The following is a 27,225-nucleotide window of genomic DNA, read 5'->3' as shown; positions in this document are numbered from 1 at the left end:
CTTGTAGACCCAATTTTTGAATTTTTGCAAGGGGTAAAAAGGAGAAAATTTTTACTTGTATTTGAAACCCAATTTCTCTCGAGTAAGCACATACCTCATATGTCTATGTTAATTGTTCGGCGGGCGCAGTAGAGGGCTCAGAAGGGAAGGAGCGACAAATGGTTTTTGGGGGGCATGTCACCTTTAGGAAGCCCCTATGGTGCCAGGACAGCAAAAAAAAACACATGGCATACCATTTTGGAAACTAGACCCCTCAGGGAACGTAACAAGGGGTAAAGTGAACCTTAATACCTCACAGGTGTTTCACAACTTTTGCATATGTAAAAAAAAAATTTTTTTTTTTACCTAAAATGCTTGATTTCCCCAAAATTTTACATTTTTAAAAAGTGTAATAGCAGAAAATACCCCCCAAAATTTGAAGCCCAATTTCTCCCGATTCAGAAAACACCCCATATGGGGGTGAAAATTGCTCTGCTGGCGCACTACAGGTCTCAGAAGAGAAGGAGTCACATTTGGCTTTTTGAAAGCAAATTTTGCTCTGGGGGCATGCCGCATTTAGGAAGCCCCTATGGTGCCAGGACAGCAAAAATACACACATGGCATACCATTTTGGAAACTAGACCCCTCAGGGAACGTAACAAGGGGTAAAGTGAACCTTAATACCCCACAGGTGTTTCACGACTTTTGCATATGTAAAAAAAATTATTATTTTTTTACCTAAAATGCTTGGTTTCCCAAAAATTTTACATTTTTAAAAAGGGTAATAGCAGAAAATACCCCCAAAATTTTAAGCCCAATTTCTCCCGAGTCAGAAAACACCCCATATGGGGGTGAAAAGTGCTCTGCTGGCGCACTACAGGTCTCAGAAGAGAAGGAGTCACATTTGGCTTTTTGAAAGCAAATTTTGCTATGGGGGCATGCCGCATTTAGGAAGCCCCTATGGTGCCAGGACAGCAAAAAAAAAACACATGGCATACCATTTTGGAAACTAGACCCCTCGGGGAACGTAACAAGGGGTTAAGTGAACCTTTATACCCCACAGGTGTTTCATGACTTTTGTATATGTAAAAAAAAAATTTTTTTTTTTTACCTAAAATGCTTGTTTTCCCAAAAATTTTTAATTTTTAAAAAGGGTAATAGCAGAAAATATCCGCCAAAATTTGTAACACAATTTCTCCCGAGTACGGCGATACCCCATATGTGTCCCTAAACTGTTGCCTTGAAATACGACAGGGCTCCAAAGTGAGAGCGCCATGCGCATTTGAGGCCTAAATTAGGGACTTGCATAGGGGTGGACATAGGGGTATTCTACGCCAGTGATTCCCAAACAGGGTGCCTCCAGCTGTTGTAAAACTCCCAGCATGCCTAGACAGTCAACGGCTATCTGGCAATACTGGGAGTAGTTATTTTGCAACAGCTGGAGGCTCCGTTCTGGAAACAGTGGCGTACCAGACGTTTTTCATTTTTATTGGGGAGGGGAGGAGGGGGGCTGTGTAGGGGTATGTGTATATGTAGTGTTTTTTACTTTTTATTTTATTTTGTTAGTGTAGTGTAGTGTTTTTAGGGTAGAGTCACACGGGCGGGGGTTCACAGTAGTTTCTCGCTGGCAGTTTGAGCAGCGGCAGAAAATTTGCTGCAGCTCAAACTTGCAGCCGGATACTTACTGTAATCCTCCGCCCATGTGAGTGTACCCTGTAAATTCACATTGGGGGGGGGGGAGAAACATCCAGCTGTTGCAAAACTACAACTCCCAGCATGGACGGTCTATCAGTGCATGCTGGGAGTTGTAGTTTTGCAACAGCTGGAGACACACAGGTTGTGAAACACCGAGTTTGGTAACAAACTCAGTGTTTTGCAACCAGTGTGCCTTCAGCTGTTGCAAAAGCTACAACCCCAGGCATGTACGGACAGCGGAAGGGCATGCTGGGTCTTGTAGTTATGCAACGGCCGGAGGCATACTACATTGGCTGGGGATGGTAGTTATGCAACAGCTGGAGACACACTGGTTTACTACTTAACTCAGTGTGCCTTCAGCTGTTGCAAAACTACAACTCTCAGCAGTCACCGACAGCCAACGGGCATGCTGGGAGTTGTAGTTATGCAACCACCAGATGCACCACTACAACTCCCAGCATGCACTTTAGCTGATTGTGCAAGCTGGGAGTTGTAGTTACACAACAGCTGAAGGTACACTTTTCCATAGAAAGAATGTGCCTCCAGCTGTTGCAAAACTACAAGTCCCAGCATGCCTATAAGGGCATGCTGGGAGTTGTGGTGGTCTGCCTCCTGCTGTTGCATAACTACAGCTCCCAGCATGCCCTTGTTGCATGCTGGGAGCTGTTGCTAAGCAACAGCAGGAGGCTGTCACTCACCTCCAACGATCCACACAGGACTGTCCCTCGCCGCCGCCGCCGCTCCTGGGGCCCCGATCCCAACAGGGACGCCGGGGATCGGGGTCCCCAGCACCCGGGGTCGTCTTCCCGCACCCGCTCACGTCCTCCGGAAGAGGGGCGGAGCGGGTTGCGGGAGTGACACCCGCAGCAGGCGCCCTGATTGGTCGGCCGGTAATCCGGCCGACGAATCAGGGCGATCGTGAGGTGGCACCAGTGCCACCTCACTCCTGCAGGCTCTGGCTGTTCGGGGCCGTCTCTGACGGCCCCGATCAGCCAGTAATTCCGGGTCATCGGGTCACTGGAGACCCGATTGACCCGGAATCCGCCGCAGATCGCTGGACTGAATTGTCCAGCGATCTGCGGCAATCGCCGACATGGGGGGACATAATGACCCCCCTGGGCGATATGCCGGGATGCCTGCTGAACGATTTCAGCAGGCATCCGGCTCCGGCTCCCCTCCGGCTAGCGGTGGGGGCCGGAAATGCTCAGGGCGTATCCATACGCCCTCGGTCCTTAAGGACTTGGAAACGGGGGCGTATGGATACGCCCTATGTCCTTAAGGGGTTAAAGAAAAAAAGCTTGCCAGCGGAGTTCCCCTTTTATGCAGTGGTCCCCAACCAGGGTGCCTCCAGCTGTTGCAAAACACACAGACTGATATATTTCAGCCCTTTGAATACTGTAGTAGTTATTTGCTTGAAGGAACTTAGGTTTTATACTGGAGTACCCCTTTTAACCAGCGGTTCCCTCCCAACCAGGGTGCCTCCAGCTGTTGCAAGACACACGGACTGATCTATTTCAGCCCTTTGAATACTGTAGTAGTTAGTTGCTTGAAGGAACTTAAGTTTGATTCTGGAGTACCCCTTTTAACCAGCGGTTCCCTCCCAACCAGGACTGATATCTTTCAGCCCTAAAAAGGGCTTTTTTGGGTGCTGTCCTTAAAGCAGATGTTACACTAGTGATTTAGAAGTAAACTGGACCCTGAATACACCACCTAGCAGCAACCTAGCTATCGCTTTCCCTATACAGCAGGAGCAGCTTCTCTGACCCTCCACTTCCTAAGCCTGCAGCATGCCGAATGAGGCTAAAATGGTGTCCGTGCAAGAGGTAGGAGGGTCTGGAAGGGAGGGACTGCTGATTGGCTGTAATGTGTCTGCTGACTCTGACTCACAGGGTCAAAGTTTACTGCAATGTTAAAGTATAGGGGGCGGATCGAATTTCACATATGTTCGCCCGGCGATGCGAACTCGAACATGCTAAATTCGCCGGGAACTGTTCGCTGGCGAACAATTCGCGACATCTCTAAGTGTCACCATTACATATTACCTCCCCATTGGACCATGCCTGTTTATTTAGGATTTGTACCCAGGGACTTCTGAGAAGTTCCTTGGTTTATATAGTCCTCAATTTCCTTATGCCTGAGGAAGGGTAACAATAGGAACTGAAACATATATGTAAAGTATTCCAAATATGCTTACTATCAATACTCAATGGTTCTGTGAATTAAATGTTAAAATAAAATCATTAGAAGCATACCCAAAATCTAAACAAAAACAAATTGCAAATGGTGCAGCTCACCTATTCTGTGATGGGATCATTCACAGCATTCCCATAATGAGGATCCCTCCACTTTCTGCCAGGAAGTACTTTGAGTTCCATGGATTACACAGGTATACCTGCAGCACTTTGGATAGTATGGAGAAAATAGAAAAGGAAAAAAGTCTGAGTATACTTTAAAAACCACACTCACAGGAACAATCTCTTAGAGAAAGGTATATCAATTACCACAGTCACTTTGTCCAACAAGTACAGATCAGATGTACATTAGGTATACCTCTTCCCCATACATGCAAATATTATCCCATTACCTACCATTCTTGCTTAGGGTACTATGTGTACAGCAGTAGTTCCTGGCAACATTCGAAAACTCTTACAATGGTTGCACTCAATAAGCTTAAAAGGAATGCACTTAAATAAGAATAAGGCTAGGTTCAGACTACGGAATTTCCGCCTGCAATTCCGCTTTGAAATTGGAGGCGGAAATTCCGCTTATACTGTATAGTGTAGTGAATGGGTTTCCGTTCACAAATGCACACTTCGGAACTTGTGAAGGGAATTTGTAAATGGAAAATCCGCTTGGAAATTTCCACCTGAAGAATGGCGTGGCTCATTCTTCAGGTGGAAATACTCGCGGAACTGATTCAGCCGGCACTGGCCGCACTCGGAATCTCCGGGCGGAATTTTTTTGCCCGGAGATTCCGCAGTGTGAACCTAGCCTTAGATACCCTAAGGCTAGGTTCACACTGCGGAATCTCCGGGCAAAAAATCACACTAGATCTGCAAGACCAGTTCAGCAGACAATTCTGAAGCTGAAATTGTTCTGCACAAAGAACATGTTCTTTCTTTGTGCGGAAGTCCGCGAGCACTGCATAGCTGTCATGGTGATGGCGCAGTGGCACGCGGTCCTACCACAGCCGACAGATAGAATCTCCGCTCGTGGAATTCTGCGAGCGGAGATTCCGCAGTGTGAATAGTCCCTTAGTCTCTAAATAAAATAAAATGCATTTATATTTAGGTTCATTTCCTTCTAAAATGATCCCCATCAATCTCAATATTTAAAGGGGTACTCCACTGTAAAAAAAATAATAATTATTAATCAACTGGTGCCAGAAAGTTAAACAGATTTGTAAATTACTTCAATTAAAACATCTTAATCCGTTCAGTACTTATCAGCTGCTGTTATGATCCACAGGAAGTTCTTATCTTTTTGAATTTCTTTCTGTCTGGCCACAGTGCTCTCTGCTGACACCTCTGTCTATTTTATTAACTGTCCAAAGCAGGATAGGTTTTCTATGGGGATTTTCTCCTACTCTGAACAGTTCCTTAAATGGACAGAGGTGTCAGCAGAGAGCACTGTGGTCAGACAGAAAGGAAATTCAAAAAGAAAAGAACTTCCTGTGGAACATACAGTAGCTGATAAGTACTGGAAGAATTACGATTTTTTGATAGAAGTAATTTACAAATCTGTTTAACTTTCTGATTAAAAAAAAAAATGTTTTCCAGTGGAGTACTTCTTTAACCACTTGGGGATGCAGGTCGCCCAAGTATACCCTGTATCCCCAATCTTTAAGGACTCAGGGCGTACAGGTACGCCCATGGGAATTTAGATCCTTACCACTCGCCGGGTGGGGACCGGCCTGTAATGCCTGCTGAAATCATCAGGACGGAGCCCCCTGCTGCATCTCCCCCCTCACAGTGAAAAAAAAAAAAGAGTGCCATCTGCATTGTTCTGAGTCCCCTGGCACAGTAGCGTTAAGGAAAAGCTTTAGTTAGCAGGGATACAGCTTTAGGGGTTAAAAAAATAATAATTTCCAGCATACCTTTTGTAGGTGTCCGCGGGCCCACAGCACCTGTAGCTGCATGATCCAGGCCCTACAGGGTCACTGCGGACTGCCCACAGCGTTTTTTGGGGGGGGGCACAGACCTTTTTTTTTTTTTTATTGCTAAACTGTCTGGTCGGCCCTCTTCCATATTAAAGAGTGGCCGGCCACCGTTAGCTAAAGCCCACCCGCCGCTGATCAGTCCGTAGTACTAATCAGCATTTTTTTGTGGTACAGTCACTTTTGCGGGATAGAGTATCTTTTTTTTTTTTTTTTTTTTTTTTGCACCTATAGTCGGTCTGTGCCACCAGTAGCAGGCCTGTGCTGGTTGGATGGAACGTACCTGTGTGTGCAGCCTGCCCCACCACTTTCAGTGATATATCACTGATCATTGTTTTTTTTTTTTTTGTTCAGGCAGGTGCTTTTTTGGGGGGGTTTGCTTGGCCTGATGAGAGAGCCAGCGCAGGGAATTCCCAGGCTCATCAGGCCAGCTACCGAGCTGTACCAGCCCGGGAAGGAGAAGGACCTCACAGAACACCGGAGCGCATCAGCAGAAGCGGTGAGCGGTGTTGTGCACCAATAACTTTCATTTTTTATACAGTTGCTGCATTAGCTACAATTATCTTGCGTCAAAGTCCTACAGCTATACAGTAAATATACTGTATAGCACTTGTTCTTCAACGATACAGCGGAAGATCTCATACATGGTATAGGGCTTGAACTTTATCCTGAGTACTATAACTCCTCCATTCACTAATTGAGCATTTATTATCTATCCTATCAAGCTGCCAATATTGGGGACTGAATATCTCAAATTTGCAGCAATTTTTATTTTAAAATTACCTATATTTATTTTTATTTTTAATATCTATTTTTATTTACTATTATTATGTCTTTTAGTCTAATCAAATATTCGTATTGATGGTGCGATCTGTGCAAGGGCCCTGCACAGCCTCACATTTAATATTTAATCATTACAAATTATATTATTATTATCACTTAGCCTGCATTATTATTTTATATACTATTTATACTATTTATGGTTATATATATAGTAATTATCACATCTTGAATATTATCACTTTCATTTTAACATTCATCATAGTTTTCCATTTCACATAGAACACCACCATATATGTATCTAGAGGTCTGTATTCCCATTTATTATTTCTAGTTTCCCAAATAGTATGCCATGTGTTTTTTGTTTTTTTTTTTGTTTTTTTTTTGCTCTTCTGGCACCATGGGGACTTGCTAAATGCAGCATGCCCCCCAAAAAGCAAAATTCTCTTTCAAAAAGCCAAATTTAGCTCCTTCTCTTCTGAGCATTGTAGTGCGACATCAGAACACTTAGCGTCCACATATGGGGCATTGCCATACTCAGAAGAAATGGTGTTTTAAATTTGGGGGGGGGGGCATTTTCTCCTATAACCCCTTGTGAAAAATAAAAATTTGAGGTAACAACATCATTTTAGTGTTAAAAATCTAATTTTCCATTTTCACGTCCAACTTCAACGCAAAGTCGTCAAACACCTGTGAGGTGTTAAGGTTCACTATACCTTGTAACATTCCTTGATGGGTGTAGTTTCCAAAATAGTATGCCATGTTGCTTTTTTGTTATTTTTTTTTTTCTTTTTTTTGCTGTTCTGGCACCCTGGGGGCTTCCTAAACGCAACATGGGCTCCAAAAACCATGAAAGCAAAATTTGTTTTAAAGTTTCTCTTTCCCTCTTGAGCCATGTTGTGAGTAGTGTTGAGCGGCATAGGCCATATTCGAATTCGCGAATATTCGCGAATATATGGACGAATATTCGTCATATATTCGCGAATATTCGCATATTCGTAATATTCCCGTTTTATTTTCGCATATGCGAAAATCCGCGTATGCGAAAATTACCATATGCAAAAATTAGCATATACAGAAATTTACATATGTGAAAATTTGCATATTCGCAAATTAGCATATGCAAATGTTCGCATATGCGAAAATTCGCACACCAGTCTCACACAGTAGTATTAGAGCCTTCTTTACATCACACAAGCTGGAAGCAGAGAGGGATGATCACTGTGATGTGTACTGTGGGAAAAAAAAACAAAAAACGAATATTCGTAATTACGAATATATAGCGCTATATTCGCGAATATTCGCGAATTCGCGAATATGCGATATTCGCGAATAAAATTCGCATTGCGAATATTCGCGAGCAACACTAGTTGTGAACCCCCTGAGCACTTTATGTCAACATATGAGATATTTCCATACTCAAGAGAAATTGAGATACAAATTTTGGGGGGCTTTTTCTCCTTTTACCACTTTTAAAAATGAAAAAAATTGGGCTACAAGAACATGTTAGTGTAAAAAATGCAGATTTAGATTTTTCTCCTTCACTTTGCTGCTATTCTTGTGAAACACCTAAAGGGTTGACATACTTTGAGGGGTGTAGTTTCTATAATGGGGTCATTTATGGGGTATTTCTCACAGAAAGGCCCCTCAAATCCACTTCAAACTTAACTGGTCCCTGAATAATTCAGATTTTGAAATTTTCATGAACATTTTGAAAATTGCTGCTATACTTTGAAGCCCTATAATGTCTTCAAAAAGTAAAAACATGTCAACTGTATATTGTATATGTGAATCAATATATAATTTATTTGGAATATCCATTCTCCTTACAAGCAGAGAGTTTCAAAGTTAGAAAAATGCTAAATTTTCATGAAATTTCTGGATTTTTCCCCAAGAAAGGATGCAAGTAACGACGAAAATTTACCACTATGTTAAAGGTAGAATATGTCACGAAAAAAAATCTCAGAATCAGAATAAAAGGTAAAAGCATCCCAGAGTTATTAATGCATAAAGTGACAGTGGTCAGAATTGCAAAAAAGGGCTGCGTCCTTAAGGTGAAAATATGCTGAGTTCCTAAGGGGTTAAACCTTTTGGCATCAGTATATTCACACTGTGAGGAAAAGAAAATGCTGGGTTATCCCATCATTCCTGTTTATGATATCAAATTCACAACAGTTGTTTAAAAACAACATTCCTACATGATACATTAAAACTCTTAAACAAGATTGGTGGATAATGGGATAATATTTGCATATGCAGTTCATATGCAAATGTTATTCCATTACATGCCACAATTTTTTAATATACTATTTATGCAACAATAGTTTAAAAATAATTTTATACATGATAAATTAGAACTTTAAAAATGGTTACATTTGCATATGGGATACATATGCAGATGTTATTCCATTACCCATTATTCCTGTTTAGGATACTATGTATGCAACTATAGTTCAATATACATGATACATAAAAAAAACAACTTTAGTTTTATATGCTAATCATATCAGAAGGTTGCATTTATTTATTAGGGTATATTCTACATCCTGTAAACTAGGATTGGCTTAAAGGGGTACTTTACATCTAGAGGAAAGAAGGTTTCACCATGATCACAGACGAGGATTCTTTACTGTAAGAGCAGTGAGACTATTGAACTATCTGCTGCATGACGTTATATCTCAATCAGTAAATAAGTTCCAGGGGGACTTGGATATTTTTCTGGAAAAATATAATATAACAGGCTATGGATACCAGATTTTTTTGTGGATAGAACGTTGATCCAGGGATTTATTCTGATGCCATATTGTCGGGAAGGAATTTTTCTTCTGTCATGGGGCAGTTGGCATCAGCCTCATGTTTTTTTTTTTTTTGCCTTCCTCTGGATCAACACAGTAGGGTTTTATATTGAACTCTATGGTCTTTTTTCACCTTACCAACTATGTTACATTTTTAATTTGCTAATATGCCCATGCTGAATGCATGCAAACAAATAAACCTTTACTTACCTCCTGTGCCCCCCTGGTGCCTCTGATATCACTGCCCTGGTCTCCTCTTCTTGGTTCTGATGCCAGACACACCACAATGCAGCTCAGCGAATCGTTGGCCACAGCCTGGGGCAGTTATTGGCTAAGTGGCAATGTGACATATTGGGTCCAAGCACCAGGAAGAACACCAGGGCCCGGGACCAATATGTCACATTGCAGCTCAGTGAAGAAGTGTCTGTGAAATAGACAAGTTTGTAATTGTAGTCCTTGGGTTGCATAGCTTTGGAAAAAAAATGACCTCTATTGCAATAAAAAAAAAAAAAAAAGTTACAGTTGATGAATTAACATCCACTGTATCTGCCAAAAACAGATTACTACAAATAAATACATGCTATCTAAAACACAAACTGTGACAAATATGTGACTTTTCACAACACAAAAGGATGTCAAATTTAAATGATAAATTCCCCTCAATATACAGAAACAAGGCTGAGGTAAAATCAAGGTAAGTCAGGATTAGTAGCACAAGTAATGAGAGCCAGGAAAGGGAATGAACCACAATCAACAGGTAATAAAATCCATGGTAGCCTCCAATCTTGAAGAGTTGTGGCCTGATCCAGCAGGAGAGCAACAGAAGACTCCTCAGCTTGGAAGAAGTTCACTTTGCTGGCAACCAGATGTTGTGTCAGCTGAAGCCATGGCCACTTTCCAGGCTCTGACCCTGAAATTGGGCTAGGTGAGTATTATGTTACTCATGTTCCTCTACAGGCAGTGTTCCAGCCCAACCACAGAGAACCGAACTGTCTGCTTCCGGCTTTGTTTCACTGTGTATATCAGAACTGTGAGTCTGGCAAACAACAGATCACTAGTGTGCCAAGTGTTGGCACCTCATCAGTCTGTTAATGATGACCCCTCCTTAGGAAAGGAATGGATCATAAGTTTTGACTGGTAGAAGAGAAAACCAGTCTAACCAGCTCACCCCGCCCGGACAGATAGAGCGCGAACTCTGGCGCTGGACAACGCCGTGGAGAACAGAAAATGCAGGAGATGGAGTCCAGCTGAGTTGCAAGTAAAATCCAATTTATTTAGCAGACAAATTCAGGAACACAAGGGGTTACGCGTGAAACGTGTAACCCCTTGTGTTCCTGCATTTGTCTGCTAAATAAATTGGATTTTACTTGCAACGGAGCTGGACTCCATCTCCTGCATTTTCTATAAGTTTTGACTGTATGGTTTTAGACAGAACCTTTATGTTTCAGTACTTGATATCCTCTGTATTGTAAAGGTACTTAAAAAAGCAATGCTAAAAATATTTCTGTCCAATTCTGTATTAGCCATGCAAAAAAAAAAAAAGATTATTTTACCACCTTATGAAATCTGAGGTATAAGGAAGAATATTACAGCTCCATGCCACTGGGGGTATTTACAAAGCTGTAATAGACCTGTATTCTTAGGTTTATCTAGATAATAGAACATTTCTACTCTACAAATATGATGTTTAAAGGGGTATTCTAGGAAAAAACTTTTTTTTATATATCAACTGGCTCCACAACTGGTTCCAGAAAGTTAAACAGATTTGTAAATTACTTCTATTGAAAAATCTTAATCCTTTCAGTACTTATGAGCTTCTGAAGTTAAGGTTGTTCTTTTCTGTCTAAATCCTCTCTGAGGACACCTGTCTCTGGAAACGCCCAGTTTAGAAGAGGTTTGCTATGGGGATTTGCTTCTAAACTGGGGTTTTCCCGAGACAGGTGTCATCAGAGAGGATTTAGACAGAAAAGAACAACCTTAACTTCAGAAGCTCATAAGTACTGAAAGTATTAAGATTTTTTAATAGAAGTAATGTACAAATCTGTTTAACTTTCTGGAACCAGTTGTGGAGCCAGTTGATATATAAAAAAAAAGTTTTTTCCTGGAATACCCCTTTAAGCTTGGATTGTCCTATTTATCTTTATTGCCTTTTATTATCTGCCCATCAGAACATAACTCTGTCCATTACAGTATAAAGTCACATGGACTGGCTTCAGCCTCATGGGGTGAATAGTGTTATGGTTCTTACACATAGCAGTCCAGACTGTTTTTCACTGACACCACGTAATATCTGTTAATACTTTTCTTTACACCTTGTAAGGTTTCACTTCAAATAAGTTTATTGTTTATTACTGTGCCCACACGTGGCAGGGAGCGCACAGCTCTCATGTTGCCTATTTCTCTGCAGGGTAAAATTGATCAGAGAGGCTCAATGCCTCGGTATCCATTCTGACATTTAATTCAGTGTTTCCCTTCAGCGGTGAAAGCAGTACCAGCACACAGAATGCTGCAGGGCAGGTTTGAATTGGATGGATGTGTAGTAGCGGTACAGCAGCAGGAGCTCCGAATATGAAGAGCAGAACGTGATCTCAGTGAACAGGGGTGGACTTTGAACCTAATAGTTCATATCAATATGTCCAGAGAAGTGTATCCTCTATCATTGACATCAAGGATGAATATTATGGTGACAACTATGTTTCTGCCAATGCATGAATTATTTTGCTGTGTTTAAAGGTTGATAAATGCATTTTGATGGTTTTTTGAAATTGCCTTTTCATGTAAGCCAAAGGGATTAGTTAATTATTTTGGGTAGGGATTGTAATGTCAGCTGCTGACTGCTATGTCTAATACTAATTTTCGCTGGTACAGTCACTGGCATGTTATAACATAATAGACAGCAAACAAAGAAAAGGCTGTTCTAACAGCATGTAGAAAAAGATGTGTGGAATATTTTGATTCTCTGTTGTGGCGTCTAGGGTTACAGACCTGTAGCTGTAGTATGCTGTCCTTCCACTGACAATCCTATTGAAGGAGTACTCCGCTGCTCAGCGTTTGGAACAAACTGTTCTGTACGCTGGAGACGGTGCTGGGAGCTCGTGATGTCATAGCCCCACCCCCTCATGACATCACGCCCCACCCCCTCAATGCAAGTCTATGGGACACCCCCTTCCATAGACTTGCATTGAGGGGGCGGGGCGTGACGTCATGATGGGGTGGGGCTATGACATCACGAGCTCCCGGCTCCAGTGCTCGGAACAGTTTGTTCCAAATGCTGAGCAGCGGAGTACTCCTTTAATAGGATTCCCAGTGGAAGGACAGCATACTAAAGCTACAGGTCTGTAACCCTAGATGCCACAACAGAGAATCAAAATATTCCACCCATCTTTTTCCACATGCTTTTAGCACAGCCTTTTCTTTGTTCGCTGTCTATTATGTTATAACATGCCAGTGACTGTACCAGCAAAAATTAGTATTAGACATAACAGTCAGCAGCTGACATTACAATCCCTACCCAAAATAATGAACTAGATCTGATTTAGACATGTTGACAGCATTTTGTATAGTTTTTTCTTTGAGAGGACCACCATTTTATGTTTAGGTGGTCACTATAGGTTTTACTGTGCATAAAAATATGTTTACTTGCAAAAACACCCACAAATAAGTCCTTAACTAGAAAACCAACGAAGCCCTGGGTCGGAGCCCGGAGTCACTCACACCCCTATTATATTCCTATTTCACTATTATTAACTCAATTAAAATAACATATCCCTTGAAAGTGTGCTTTAAAAGATCGGTGATGTGATAGTGTACGTAGAGAGTATTGGGTATCTCCAAAGGGCTATTGTCTATTAATCTATAATTGGTGCTGCATTCCACCAAAAACAGACACTATCACAACATGCAATTTAAAACATATCTTATCCTGCCACGCTCAACATGTTTTGTCGTTACGGCAATTTTGTCGTTACGGCATTGTCTAAGAATAGTGTGGCAATGGTCACCACATGGTGTATATGACAGGGAGATGGTAATATAGGCTGTATGGGCTGGTCAGAGGTGGTCATATCACTAAGGGGTAGGGTGAGATCTCAAAGACAAGATACAGTCAAGCCTTCTGAGACAGCAGAGGATGCTATGTTATCATAGGAGAGAGGGAGGAGCCGTGATCTACAGAAAATACCACAATACAAGATTGAAAGTAAAAGAACTAATAAGAAACCTGCTAGGATCCATTTGAAAACCTTGCAAAGTGAGGAGAATTTGGGAGGTTTATCAATCCCCAACCCTTGGTTATACTTTTTAGGAGCAAAAATCAAACAGCTGAAGGGGTAGGCTTTGTTTACTACCATGGGTCCCACTGGCAAATTGGTTTTCCAATGAATGGGAGGGATGACCCGTATTTATCTGTTAGAAATTGTATCTCAGACTGGGCCTCCTGATCTGACCCTCACTTTAATTTGTAATGCTTTCCGAAAATAACTCTTTCATTGTAATCATTTCATTACTTTTTCTCCCTATTGGAACGATCCTAACCTATCTAAATTATTTAGTACCTTTCCTGACTTCTTTTTGATCTATGAAGGGAATTCTTTATTTATCTTAGTTATATGATGGTACGGTACTGAAAACTTTTTTCCAATTACAGGAGGACTTTCTCTTTCCACACATTTCATTCTATAGATATCTACAACCTCAACATGCAAGTTCAGTCTAAATCCAGTGACCTATCTATATGTGCTTCGGCTACTGTGGATGGTCAATTGACATATATGAGTACTATGGGATTTATTTTGGTTTTATATAGGGATTTATTGTTCTCTTATTCTTAAGCATATTCTCTGGTTATTAAAGAGCAAGATGTTGGTCCCTTATCAGATGACATCCAGATGATACCGGGTAGCATATGGAGTCATCTGAGCCTGGCATCCAACCATCATAGCAGCACATTAATGGGTCCATAAGAGTGGATAAGTACCCAGGATGAAATGTGCCATCACACATTTCTCCATATCATACCTTATTTGACAATTGTATCATGTTCATCTTATTCAGCATTGGGTCATGTGTTTAATTATCTATATGAACATAGTAGCACTGTTGAAAAGGTATTGAATGCACAATGTTAATGCATTTGCTCCATGCAGTTTGAATTGTTTAACTCTGTCCTGGTCAGAGACTGTATCTTAACCCTTTTCTGTTCAGAGATATGTATTTAATGGTGTATCTGTGCCTATTTTTTCAATACCATGTGCAATGGGGCCTTGTTATATCTGGTGATATTTTCAATTTTGTACAGCTAGGTGCGGGATACAAAGATTAACCTTGTATCTGTTCATTACTATCTTAGTGTATGTAATTGGACTACATTGATAGCAGTAGGTTGTGTTTGGTTCCCTGATGAACCCGTTATCATAAGATGGTGGAAACGCATCGGAACAGTTTATTGGGAGTTATCTTAGAGTCTTTTTTGGTTCATTGATAAATGAACTGTTATCAGTGTTTTAGTACACTTTTCAGATTATGTTTTTGTTATCTAGTGCAGTGTCCTGGTGGTCACGGACTGGGAACATACCGGTATATGCATCTTTACATCAATCTGTTTCCCCTTGGTCTATCTGTTTTTTGTTTTCCCCCTCACTTATGCAGGCCAGGGAATGGCATCGTTGTGGAAGTCAACCTGTTAAGGAGGTGAGTACTTTAGCTAGCTATAGTCTCTACCACGTTTTCAAAAAAGTCGCGGTCTATAATTCTAGTTCTGGTCCATGCTGCGAGGATTCGTTTTCTACATTGCCCTAAAGGGGTTATCCAGGAAAAAACTTATATATATACTGACTCCAGAAAGTTAAACAGATTTGTAAATTACTTCTATTAAAAAATCGAAATACTTTGAGTAATACTTTGAGAGTGCTCTCTGATGACACCTGTCTCGGGAATTCTCCAGAGTAGAAGCAAATCCCCGTAGCAAACCTCTTACACTGTTGCCAGACGGAAAAGAATAACTCAACTTCAGAAGCTGATAATTATTGGAAGGATTAAGATTTTTTTAATAGAAGTAATTTACAAATCTGTTTAACTTTCTGGAGCCAGTTGATATAAAAAAAAAAAAAGTTTGTTTGCTGGAAAACCCCTTTAAGCCTCCACTGGTCTATTTTAAGCCTTTGGTCAGCCTAGTGCCAGCCTGTCTGTCCTCCGAAAAGACTTTCCTGAATTTCCCGTTATTAGTGTTGTGTCACAGATTACCACCTAAAGAGTAAGTAAAATGAAGTCCTTTTTGCATCTTGCACCACCTTTTACCACCCATGAAGATAATTGTCCAGTTGCCATTTCTTTGCCGCCACGCCCCCTCCCATAGACTTGCATTGAGGGGGTGTAGCCATGATGTCACAAGTGCGGCACGGGCGTGACATCACTAATCTTTGGCGCTGCACTCAACGCTCTAAACGAACACCAGGTGCAGCAGGGAGATCTTATCCCCTATCCTTTGCAGTATCCCTTTAAGAATTTTTACTGACAAATGATGTAAAAGTTGTTGCGGTAGAGGTCTGGCATCTGGGTACCATAGATGTAAGGAGTGAGTCACAATACTAAATTTTCCAATGTTTTATGCAATGCACCATCACCTCTCATTTGAAAACAATGGAAATTATGGAATCACAGTGCCACCTGAGAGTAATCCTTCCTGCTGGTCTTAGCTGCCAGCCCCTCGCCAATATGAAATGTATTAAATACCTGGTTGTTATTGATTTTGTATTCACCCAAGTCAGAAACATTTTCACACTTTTCTAACTATTTTTGATGAGTTAGTGAAGCGTAGAGAGATACTTTAATGTGTATTCTTTGGTATGTCCTTTAATCCTGTAACTGTGATATATTTCGTATAAAAATTCTTGGTGTAAAATTAAGTTCTGCCCTTATTTTATGGAGATATAAATCATTGGCCACCACATAACCATTTCACTAAAACCAGGCAAGAGAGCTCCATGTTCTGTCCCCAGGATCTATAGCTCTGGTGACAAGGACGAAGTAGTACATGGTCTGAGGTTGGTTATTAGGAAGATTTCGGCTTGACTGCCTGAGCTGAACCTGTTGCTTTGCTAAATAGGAAACCTGAAGTGCTCCAACTGTCAGCACATTTATCATCCCCTGGCATCACAATGCTAAGTGTTATGAAAATATGACTAATTTCCCGGAGGTGACAAGACAATTTGTGTCATTCTGTAGCTCCAGGAGCTTAGTAATCGAGGCCAGGCTTTGGATTGGAATTGTTCATTATCTGTAGCTGATAATTACTCTGAGGTTGTTTTTATCTCCTTTACTGGTGATTAAAGAGTTTGATTTTATCGGAGCCATCAGCACTAAATCAGCTTGTCTTTAATTCTGGAAACATGATGACAGTGCTATCATTTTTGGGGGACCTATTTAAGGTGCAGTGATCACAGATTAGTTTGTTTCCCAAAAAAACGAAGTTATGGCTTCTGCTAATGAATTTTATGCACTTCTTTCATTTGTCTGATATACAGGTGAAACTCAAAAAATTAGCATATCGTGCAAAAGTTCATTGTATTTTATTGATGCAACTTAAAAGCAAAGGAGGCAAAATCCTCTGGTAGACGGATGAGTTGACTCTGGACTTAATGAAGCACAGTGGACCAACACCAGCAGATGACATGGCTCCCCAAATCATAGTAATTGGGGGGGGGGGGCTTTGGGGTTTTCATGAGCTGTAAGCCATAATCATCACAATTATGACAATTATGAACTATTTTGCTTTGCATTTAATGGGTCCCTGTCATATATTAGTTTCACATTTTAAGTTACATTACTGAAGTAAATGAACTTTGCACAATATTCACATTTTTCGACTTTCACGTGTAATAAGCAAATTTGAATTAACGTTCTGGCTATGCATCGGCCACTAAAAGGTACTGTTACCATATTGTTAACACTGATACTATTATTGCTCACACTGAATTTAAAGGAGTTTTCCCATAATCAAAACTTAAATAAGGATAGGTTATAAGTGTTGGTTTAGTGGGGTTCTGGCCAATAACAAACCCAGCAGGGTACTTGTTTCCCCTATTTCAAAGATCTCAGACCCAGTCCTCAAGGACCACCAACAGTCCAGAATTAGAATTTTCCCCTGTTCTATTCAAATGAAGTAACTGAAAAAACTGCTGCTCCATTCAAATTCTATGAGAAGCAGTTTAAATGGAGCTTTGCATTATTATAAGAGGAGTTATCCACAGTAACAGAGATAGCTGAGCCCTATACTTGGCCATCTTTAATAGTCACACTAGATCAGCAGTGTGCATGCTTGACCACTGTTCCAATCAAATAGGAGGATACACGACAACCTCCATAAATTAGACACTTCTCACCTACCCTGTGGATAGGAGATATGTTATTTTTGTAAGTAACTCCTTAAATAATAATGCACAACTCTTTCAAACTCATTGTTGCAGTGAGGAGGTATGGGGAATTGGGGCTCCCTTTCCAGAGCTTGGGGCTCCCTTTCCAGAGCTGTAGCTAGCTCTTTTTGCACCCGAGGAGAGAACAGAAGATTTCCAGCCTCACTCAAATTCCTCCAGCCCCCACACAATGCCTCCATCCACACCTCACAAAAACGCACAATGTCTCCTGCCTTAACCAAGTGCCTCGAGCCTTCACCACATACAATTCCTCCAGCCTCCCACACACACAATGCCTCCAGCCTCACCCACACACAATGGCCCGGGGTGTACTTAGGTGACACAGCGGTCTACAGGGGTGACATAGGGGTAATGAAGGGTCACAGAGGGGTGTACAGGGTGACAGAGGAGTAATGAGGGGTGTAGAGGATTGACAGAATGGTTTAGAGGTGTGACAGAGGGGTAACAAGGTATGAAGAAGGGTGACAGAAGGGTGGAGATGCAGTACCTGAAGCCAGTGGCAGATCCAGAGTCTAGCCTCGGGAGGGGCACTATCAGAGTATTTTTCAGAAAATAAGGCATTGCTTACACAACCCAGAGGATACTGAGTATGAGCAGTGGCAAAGATAGTGTTGGTGTCACTTGGTGCAGTAGAAAATGGTGTGTCATCTTTAATCACCAGAGTGTTGCCAGGGCACCGATTGAGAATCACTGCCCAGTGTAATGTGTGCCAGACATCTCAGGCAAATGCGCTCCCTTGCAGCAGCGTCCCTTATGGGAGCTACAGCCCTGCCCGTTTCTAGTAATAGGTAATGTCCCAGCAGAGACCTTCAACAAGCATACATTATACACTCATCGTCTCCTATTGAAGTTAATGCGATATCATAAAGTCAAACTTTGGCTTTTGATGCAGACATCTGAGTGTTTTCCATGCCATAAAGCACATGGTTAATTTCTGTGTGAGCATACCCCTTTAAAATTCACTAATATCTGACAAGTCTTACAGCCTAGTCTACTAAACTAGTGGGGTTTATGGAGCTACTGGATAGTCAGTGACCAAACTGAAGTAAATGTCCTGCATGAAGGTGCTAAGAAAACAATTATAGCCAATTGGAATACATTTTTAACACCAGTCTAGTTAGGCGAGAACTGTTACATCTAATAATGTATTCTACCATATTGAACTTCATGGTATGTTACAGATAAAATGCATCCACAATGGATGGTTGTCAGGTTAGGAATACTACTTCCTTTTCTACACTGTGTGGATATAGATGTGCCACATCTACTTCATATATAACTGTCTTTCTTGTAGAATTTGTGCCTTCATCCATTTTTCTACGTTTCTGCATTTTCAGTTTCCAGTTTTGATTAAAAAGTGTCAAAGTAATTTTACAAAATGACAGTATAAATTATCTTAAACTAATAATTATGTTCTAAGTACATTAGGGATTTCTGAGAAAAAAATTAATGCTGAGAAAAGGAAATTTTAGTTATGAGAAAAGGCTTAGGAATTGGCTCTGAAGATCAAAATAATATTTTTTTTGTAATATCATAGGCATTAGAAAATGATATGTGGATACATTTTAAGTTGGCAGCATTTTAGGAAAAGGATTCTTTGCAGTAAATGCACTAAATATTTAATGAAGAAGAATATCTAGGCTTATATTATGAAGAAGCAATAAAGGGCATTATAGTTTTAATGAGGGGGAAAATGTAGACTTAGTATTAGGCTGAGCTGCCTGCTAGATTGTTACCCTTGTATTGAACATTATGATGAATAAATGCTTATTTATATGGCAGAGATGATGGACATCATAGCCTGACTGCTAAAAGAAAGCTTCTGAGCTCTTCCTTAGACGCTTGATGTTTCACGACAGGCCAGATGTTACATGAATGTGAATGAGATTCACTCTTGCCATTTTTTTTTTTTTTGTGTAGTAATTGTAAGGATTTCTTCCTTTGCTGACTTGGGTGCAGACAGGCTTCCGCTATCCTAATAATGATGTTGATATGATAATATGACTTTCTATATAAAGTGTATAAAAAATTATAAGAAAAAAACAATAAATGAAAGGAAAAACAGAAACATCAAATAGGGCAACAGCACATAACATACACTAAGTGGTTTTGCCATGTGATATGTCATATAATGTTATATCTAGATGTACCTTAACCCCTTAAGGACCAAGCCCACGTTCACCTTAGGGACCAGAGTGTTTTTTGCACATCTGACCACTGTCACTTTAAGCATTAATAACTCTGGGATGTTTTTACTTACCAATACTTGCATAATTTTGGAAAAATGCAAACATTTTACAAAAAATTTGAAAACCTTGCATTTTTCTAAGCCTAAGTTTCCACTTGTTTTTTTTTTCTGGCAGTTTTTGAAAAACTGCCACTGCAGCTTTTGAGCCAAAGTCAGAAGTGGATCCATAAGGGAGGAGAAGTATAAGTCCTTCCTTTATATTCCTTTTTAATACATTTCTGGCTTTGGCTCAAAAACTGCAGTGGCAGTTTTCCAAAAACTGCCAGAAAAAAAACCAAGTGGAAACTTTGCCTAACTTTGAAGCTATCTGCTTGTAAGGAAAATAGACATCCCAAATAAATTATATAGTTTCGCATATACAATATGTCTACTTTCTGTTGGCATCATGAAGTTGACATATTTTTACTTTTCGAAGACATCAGAGGGCTTCAAAGTTCAGCAGCAATTTTCTATTTTTTCACACAATTTTCAAAATCGTAATTTTTCAGGGACCAGTTCAGGTTTGAAGTGGATTTAAAGGGCCTTCATATTAGAAATACCCCATAAATAACCCCATTATAAAAACTGCACCCCTCAAAGTATTCAAAATGACATTCAGTAAGTGTGTTAACCCTTTAGGTGTTTCACAGAAATAGCAGCAAAGTGAAGGAAAAAATTCAAAATCTTCATTTTTTACATTCGCATGTTCTTGTAGACCCAGTTTTTGAATTTTTACAAGGGGTAAAAAGAAGAGAAATCCCCCCAAAATTTGTAACCCAATTTCTCTTGAGTAAGGAAATACCTCATATGTGTTCGGTGGGCGCAGTAGAGGGCTCAGAAGTGAAGGAGCGACAAAGGTATTTTGGAGAGTTTTTTTTATCTTTTTTTTTGGGGGGGCATGTCGCATTTAGGAAGCACGTGGCACACTATTTTGGAAACTACACCCCTCAAGGAGTCTACAGTGAGCCTTAACACCCCACAGGTGTTTGACGACTTTTCGTTAAAGTCGGATGTGTAAATGAATCTTTCGCTAAAATGCTGGTTTTCCCCCAAATGTTACATTTTTACAAGGGGTAAAAGGAGAAAATGCTCCCCAAAATTTGTAACCCCATCTCTTCTGAAAATGGAAATACCCCATATGTGGACATCAAGAGCACTGCGGGCACACTACGATGCTCAGAAGAGGAGGAGTCACATTTGGCTTTTGGAAAGCAAATTTTGCTGAAATGGTTTTTGGGGGGCATGTCGCATTTAGGAAGCCCCTATGGTGCCAGAACAGAAAAAAAAACACATGGTATACTATTTTGGAAACTACACCCCTCAAGGAACGTAACAAGTGGTACAGTGAGCCTTAACATCCCACAGGTGTTTGATAAATGTTCATTAAAGTGGCATGTGAAAAGGAATAATTTGATTTTTTACACAAAAATGCTGGGGTTAACCCAAATTTTTCATTTTCACAAGGGGTAATACGAGAAAATGTAACCGTAAATTTGTAAATACATTGGAGTAAGGACATACCTCATATCTGGAACGTAAACTGCTCTACGGTGCACACCAGGTCTCAGAAGAGCAGGAACATAGTCAGGGGCCTTGAGCATTTACTTAGCTACCTATGGAGCCAGAAAAGTGGGACCCCCTCTCAAGGAGCGTTACATGGGGCACACTAAGTTACTAAAGTAGGGTACAGTGGGCCATAAAATGACAAAAATAGGTTATGTTCCCAGAATGATGACCCAGAGCATAGCCAAAAATAAAAAATATGCCCACCCCAAACCCTATGCTCTGAATCATCATTCTCTGAATGTGATGTGTGGCCGTCCTTATCTGTTGCCTCAAAGGCACACCCCACTCAGGTGGAGAGAGAGCGTTGCGCATTTGAGGCAACATAAAAAAGTCCCCGATGATAGTGACTCAGTGACCCATGACCCATTTTTTGGGGGAAAAAATACCCCCAGAGGTCTTATCAGGTTTTCTTTTTTTCTTTTTATATTATTTTTTATGTAGAAGAGTTTTTTGGGCAATTTAGTAGATTTAATACTGGAATGTACTCTGGACTTAGTACATTGGGGTAAAATTATGGGAAAGTAAAATGAATAGGGAAAATGTTGTACTCCATGGAAATGTGATACTCCCTGAAGCAGATTTTAATGCAGAGGCCCGGATGATTGGGGCAAGTGTCACATTGAGTGGTGGTGTTCTTCCGTATCCCCCTCTTGTGACACACTCAGCATTTTTTCTGGGATCGTCCCTTCTTTCCAGTGTGGGGGACTTCACCTTGAAAGTGTTGGCCTGGGACGATCCTGGCACCTATAACTCCAGTTCCTTGGGAACTCCGGCCTGCTCTTTCCCGGTCGCCAAAGACCAGCCTTAGGACTTCTTCTTGGAACTGGAGGACTGTCCCTGTGTTGCCAGCATACTGGGACAGTACAAAAGAGTTGTACATGGCAACCTATACAAAGTAGACCGCAACTTTTTTGTACCATACCCGTGTTTTGCGCATGGCATTGTATGGCTTGAGGACTTGATCAGAGAGATCAACTCCCCCCCCCCCCCATATACTGATTGTAGTACAGAATACAATCAGGCTTGAGGACCGTTGTTGTGGTACCTCACACAGGGACAGGTGAGCTGCCATTACCATGAATTGTGGTCAGCATAAGGACATCCCTCTTATCCTAATACCTGACCAGCAACAGGTTTTCATGGGTAAGGGCACGGGACTCACCCTTGGGCATAGGTGTAAATTTAGAGGGAGGCCTCTCTGGTTCTTCCGCACGGTCCCACAAGCGGACGTGGATCTGGCGGCAAGGGATGTGAACAGAGGGATGCTGGTATAAAAGTTGCTCACGTAAAGGTGGAAACCTTTATCCAGCAATGGGTGCACAAGGTCCCAAAAGATTTTCCTGCTAACACCCAGAGTGGAGGGACGTTCAATACGGGAATCTCGTCCCTCATATACTCTAAACTTTAAAGTGTACCCGGAGGTACTCTCACAAAGTTTGTAAGTGTGTAGTGTATGTGTTTGGTGTATACTATATATAACGGTGTGTGAATAGAAATCACGCTGTGGCCCAAAAAAAAGGGGGGGCCAAATACAGCGCCCTGAAACCCTAATAGGGCCCGGGTCACGCTGCAAAATCTGCAGCAGACCCTTGAGGACCTATTGGGGAGGATTTTTGTTTTACTTTTTTTTTTTTAACTTCTACCTGTCCCTGTATTGGAAACTCACCCTGATCTATTGGACACTGGAAGACACCTCTTCAGCCCTGAGGGGCACAGATCTTGGCAGAGGGGGGGGGGGGTCCCTGGATCCTTCTCTCAGCTCTGCCCGCTGACTGAATTCAGTGGGCTAGCGGAGCTGAGAGAAGGGGACATTAACCCCTCCTCTGCCAGCTGCTTTACTTTACTTTATTCTGTGGTACTCCGCCCCTAGACATAGCCAAAGGATAGCGGATAAGATGTCTGATTGCGGGGGTCCTGCTGCTGGGACCCCACGATCTCTGTGTAGCACCTGGCGTTCATTTCAAATGCTGGGAGCGGGCAACAGGGTTTTCATGTCATGACCACGCCCCTTGTGACATCACGCCACACCCCCTCAATGCAAGTCTATGGGAGGGGGCGTGGCGGCAACCAAGCCACTTCCCTTAGACTTGCATTGAGGGGGCGTGACGTGACATCACCAGGGGGCGTGGTCATGACATCACTACCCCGCTGCCCGCTCAAAGCATTCAGAACAAAATGTTCCAAATGCTGGGGCAGCGGAGTACCCCTTTAATACGATTTCGTCAATAACAGTTTAATATAATTTTTGTTGTTGCATAATACTTTCACTTATATTTTTGCATATTATAAACACTGTTTTCTGCAGAATGAGTTCAGATTTGTATTAATACTATTACATATTGATACCATTACATATTTGTACGGCAGAATGAACAAAATTGTTATTTATTTTAAGAAAGAAAGAGAGTGTTAGATGGGATATCACAGAGAAGAATTGTGCATTTAGGACAAGTAATTGTTGGGCAAATATATGTTTTGAGAAGTGTTTTTCAGGTAGAAATGGTAGGAAATAATAGGCGTAGTTTGAAAGCCAGGATAGAAACAAAGGAGGAGATTTTGTGCAGCTGCCTATATCAACCAATCTGATTGCTTCTTTTATTTTTCAGAGACTTTTTTAACAAATACAGATGCAATTTGATTAGTTGCTATGGGTAACAGCACCAGTCTTCCTTTATACAGGTTTTGATAAATCTCCCCAAAATGGTAACATGAGGCAGTAGACTTGAGGGTCTGGGGAAAGCGTGGAGCCATTGACTATGATTGATAGTTCTAGTTAAGAAGTTGAGTGCGGTGGGGGAAAGATGATAAGACAGTTTTGTCTGTGTTGAGTTAAAGAAAAAAGATAGATATAGCCGATAGGTGCACTGGATCCTGTATAGCAGAGAGGGTTTTCAGCTCACTGTGTACTAGAGTCTCAGTTGCTGTTGCATGGATCCCATGTCCACAATCCTCAACACCATATGACTTGAAACATAGATCCGAAAGGTGCAGTTTTAAAAGTTCCTACTTTACTGAAAAGTCAATTGCAGAGATTTATCAAAACCTGTCTAGAGAAAGAGTGGTGCAGTTGTCCATAGCAACCAATCAGATTGCTTCTTTTATTTTATTTTACAGAAGCAATCTGGTTGCTATGGGCAACAGAACCACTTTCCCTCTACACAGGTTTTAATAAATATCCCCTAATGTGTACAAACGGTCACTAAGCAGCCAACTTGTTTCTGGTGCATAGGCATCCTTAATCATGGTTATTACATATGATATACAGTGGTCCCTCAAGTTACAATATTAATTGGTTTCGGGACCACCATTGTATGTTGAAGCCATCGTATGTTGAGACCAGAACTCTATGGAAACCTGGTAATTGGTTCTGAAGCCACCAAAATGTCATCCAAAAATAGGAAAAAAAATGTGAGGATTAAAGATAAATAAGTAGATAACTAATATAGATAAAGCAAGTCCTTACATATAAAATAAAAATCTGCTGGCAGCTGTAATCACTGTCTATTTCAGTGTTTCCCAAGCAGGGTGCCTCCAGCTGTTGCAAAACTACAACTCCCAGTTTGGGAGTTGTAGTTTTGCAACAGCTGGAGGCACCCTCGTTGGGAAACACTAGTCTATGTAGAGGACAGGAGCTTCTTCAGGGTCCTGTACAGTACACAATGTCCTAAAAAAGTAAAATGGAACCGCCCCTTACTTGGTGTCCAAAGGAGCAGGTAACCCTGGCACAGGTTAAAAGTAGTACAGAACATGTAGTACCTCCCTGTACTGTAGGGGACACTACCAGACAGCTAGTCAGTGCATGCACTTCAGTAATACAGGGGTTTTACCAGTAAAATGCCCATTCTGATTAGTCAGTTCTTCCAGCCATTGACACGTTTTGCAGATCTGGACTGTCCGTAGCATTGTATGTTGAGTCTGGTTTTAAGTTACAATGGTCCAGAAAAGACGATTGTATGTTGAAACTATTGTATGTTGAGGCCATTGTAAGTTGAGGGATCACTGTACTACATATATCATATACCCCACAAATTATTCATCTTTAAGAGAGACACATTTTTGTATTGTCACCCTGCCCTTAAAGAGTACCTGTCATGATGTTGGTAAATTTTATTATCCTCCCAGATGACTGCCCCATCATGATTAGTGTTGCTCGCGAATATTCGCAATGGAATTTTATTTGCGAATATTCGCGAATAGAGCACTATACTTTTTTTTTTTCACAGTACACATCACAGTGATCAGCCCTCTCTGCTTCCAGCTTGTGTGGTAAAAAGAAGGCTCTAATACTACTGTGTGAGACTGGCGTGCGAAAATTCGCATATGCGAAAATAAAACAAGAATATGCAAATTTTGCGAATATATGACGAATATTCGTCCATATATTCTTGAAATATCTCAAATTCAAATATGGCCTATGCCGCTCAACACTAATCATGATAAACCACCCCCTGACATTATTTTTTATGATTTGTTAGTTTTATACCTTGATATTGCTCTGGATTTTCTGCTCAATCTCAGTCAGATTCACAGACTGGGAAGGGGCGTTACCCTGCAGGCGTGACATCATCTGAAGCCATACAGGGGAGAACTTCCTCCCTCACTCTGCTACACACAGCCCAAAGAAGTGCAGTGTGTGAGATGAGATATGATTGGCTAAGGCTGCACACACACACCCTCAGCACTCCAGACTGTATTTCCTGACTTTGGACTTCTGCCAGGCCAGCAGGAGTCCAAAGTCTGTGCAAGAAACAAATAAAACATAGAAAACTTTTTTTTTTAAATAAAGTACATTAAAAAGCAATAGCAAAAATAAGTTTTAATGACAGTGCCCATTAAACTTAGTGGGGGTATCCATTATGAACAGATACTTAAAGGGGTACTCCAGTGGAAAACATTTTTTATTTTTAAATCAACTGGGGCCAAAAAGTTAAAACGATTTGTAAATGACTTCTATTAAAAAATCTTTACCCTTCCAGTACTTTTTAGCATCTGTATACTACAGAGAAAATTCTTTTATTTTTGAATTTCTTTTTTGTCTTGTCCACAGTGCTCTCTGCTGACACCTGATGCCTGTATCAGGAACTGTTCAGAGCAGGAGTAAATCTCCCATTGCAGACCTATGCTGCTCTGGACAGTTCCTGACACAGACAAAGGTGTCAGCAGAGAGCACTGTGGACAAGACAGCTGTAGCATACAGCTACTAAAAAGTACTGAAAGGGTAAAGATTTTTTAATAGAAGTCATTTACAAATGTTTTCCAACGGAGTACCCCTTTAAAGGGGTATTCCACTAGAAAAGATTTTTTTTAAATCAACTGGTGCCAGAAAGTTAAACAGATTTGTAAATTACTTTTATTAAAAAATATTAATCCTTCCAGTACTTATCAGCTGCTGTATGATCCACAGGAAGTTTCTTTCTTTTTGAATTTCCTTTCTGCCTGACCACAGTGCTCTCTGCTGACACCTCTGTCCATGTCAGGAACTGTCCAGAGCAGGAGAGGTTTTCTATGGGGATTTGCTCCTACTATGAACAGTTACTGACATGGACAGAGGTGTCAGCAGAGAGCACTGTGGTCAGGCAAAAAAGAAATTCAAAAAGA

At 41.0% G+C, this 27,225-nt stretch overlaps 1 protein-coding gene and 1 long non-coding RNA gene across 5 annotated transcripts in view; one reads left to right on the top strand and one right to left on the bottom strand.

The window, feature by feature from the left end:
* Nucleotides 1–27,225, bottom strand: part of LOC130281960 (uncharacterized) — a 75,563-nt gene that overhangs the window by 16,664 nt on the left and 31,674 nt on the right. The window contains exon 2 of the long non-coding RNA XR_008846181.1: nucleotides 3,969–4,074. This is a non-coding gene — a long non-coding RNA (uncharacterized LOC130281960). The remainder of the gene's footprint in view (nucleotides 1–3,968; nucleotides 4,075–27,225) is intronic.
* PLPP4 (phospholipid phosphatase 4) overlaps nucleotides 1–27,225 on the top strand; it is a 216,043-nt gene that overhangs the window by 169,408 nt on the left and 19,410 nt on the right. The window lies entirely within an intron of this gene.

The sequence above is a fragment of the Hyla sarda genome, chromosome 7 (genome assembly GCF_029499605.1).
Source record: "Hyla sarda isolate aHylSar1 chromosome 7, aHylSar1.hap1, whole genome shotgun sequence".
Taxonomy (NCBI): Eukaryota; Metazoa; Chordata; class Amphibia; order Anura; family Hylidae; genus Hyla; species Hyla sarda.
The sequence above is the reverse complement of the archived record's forward strand: the minus strand, read 5'-3'. Positions and strand labels throughout refer to the sequence as shown.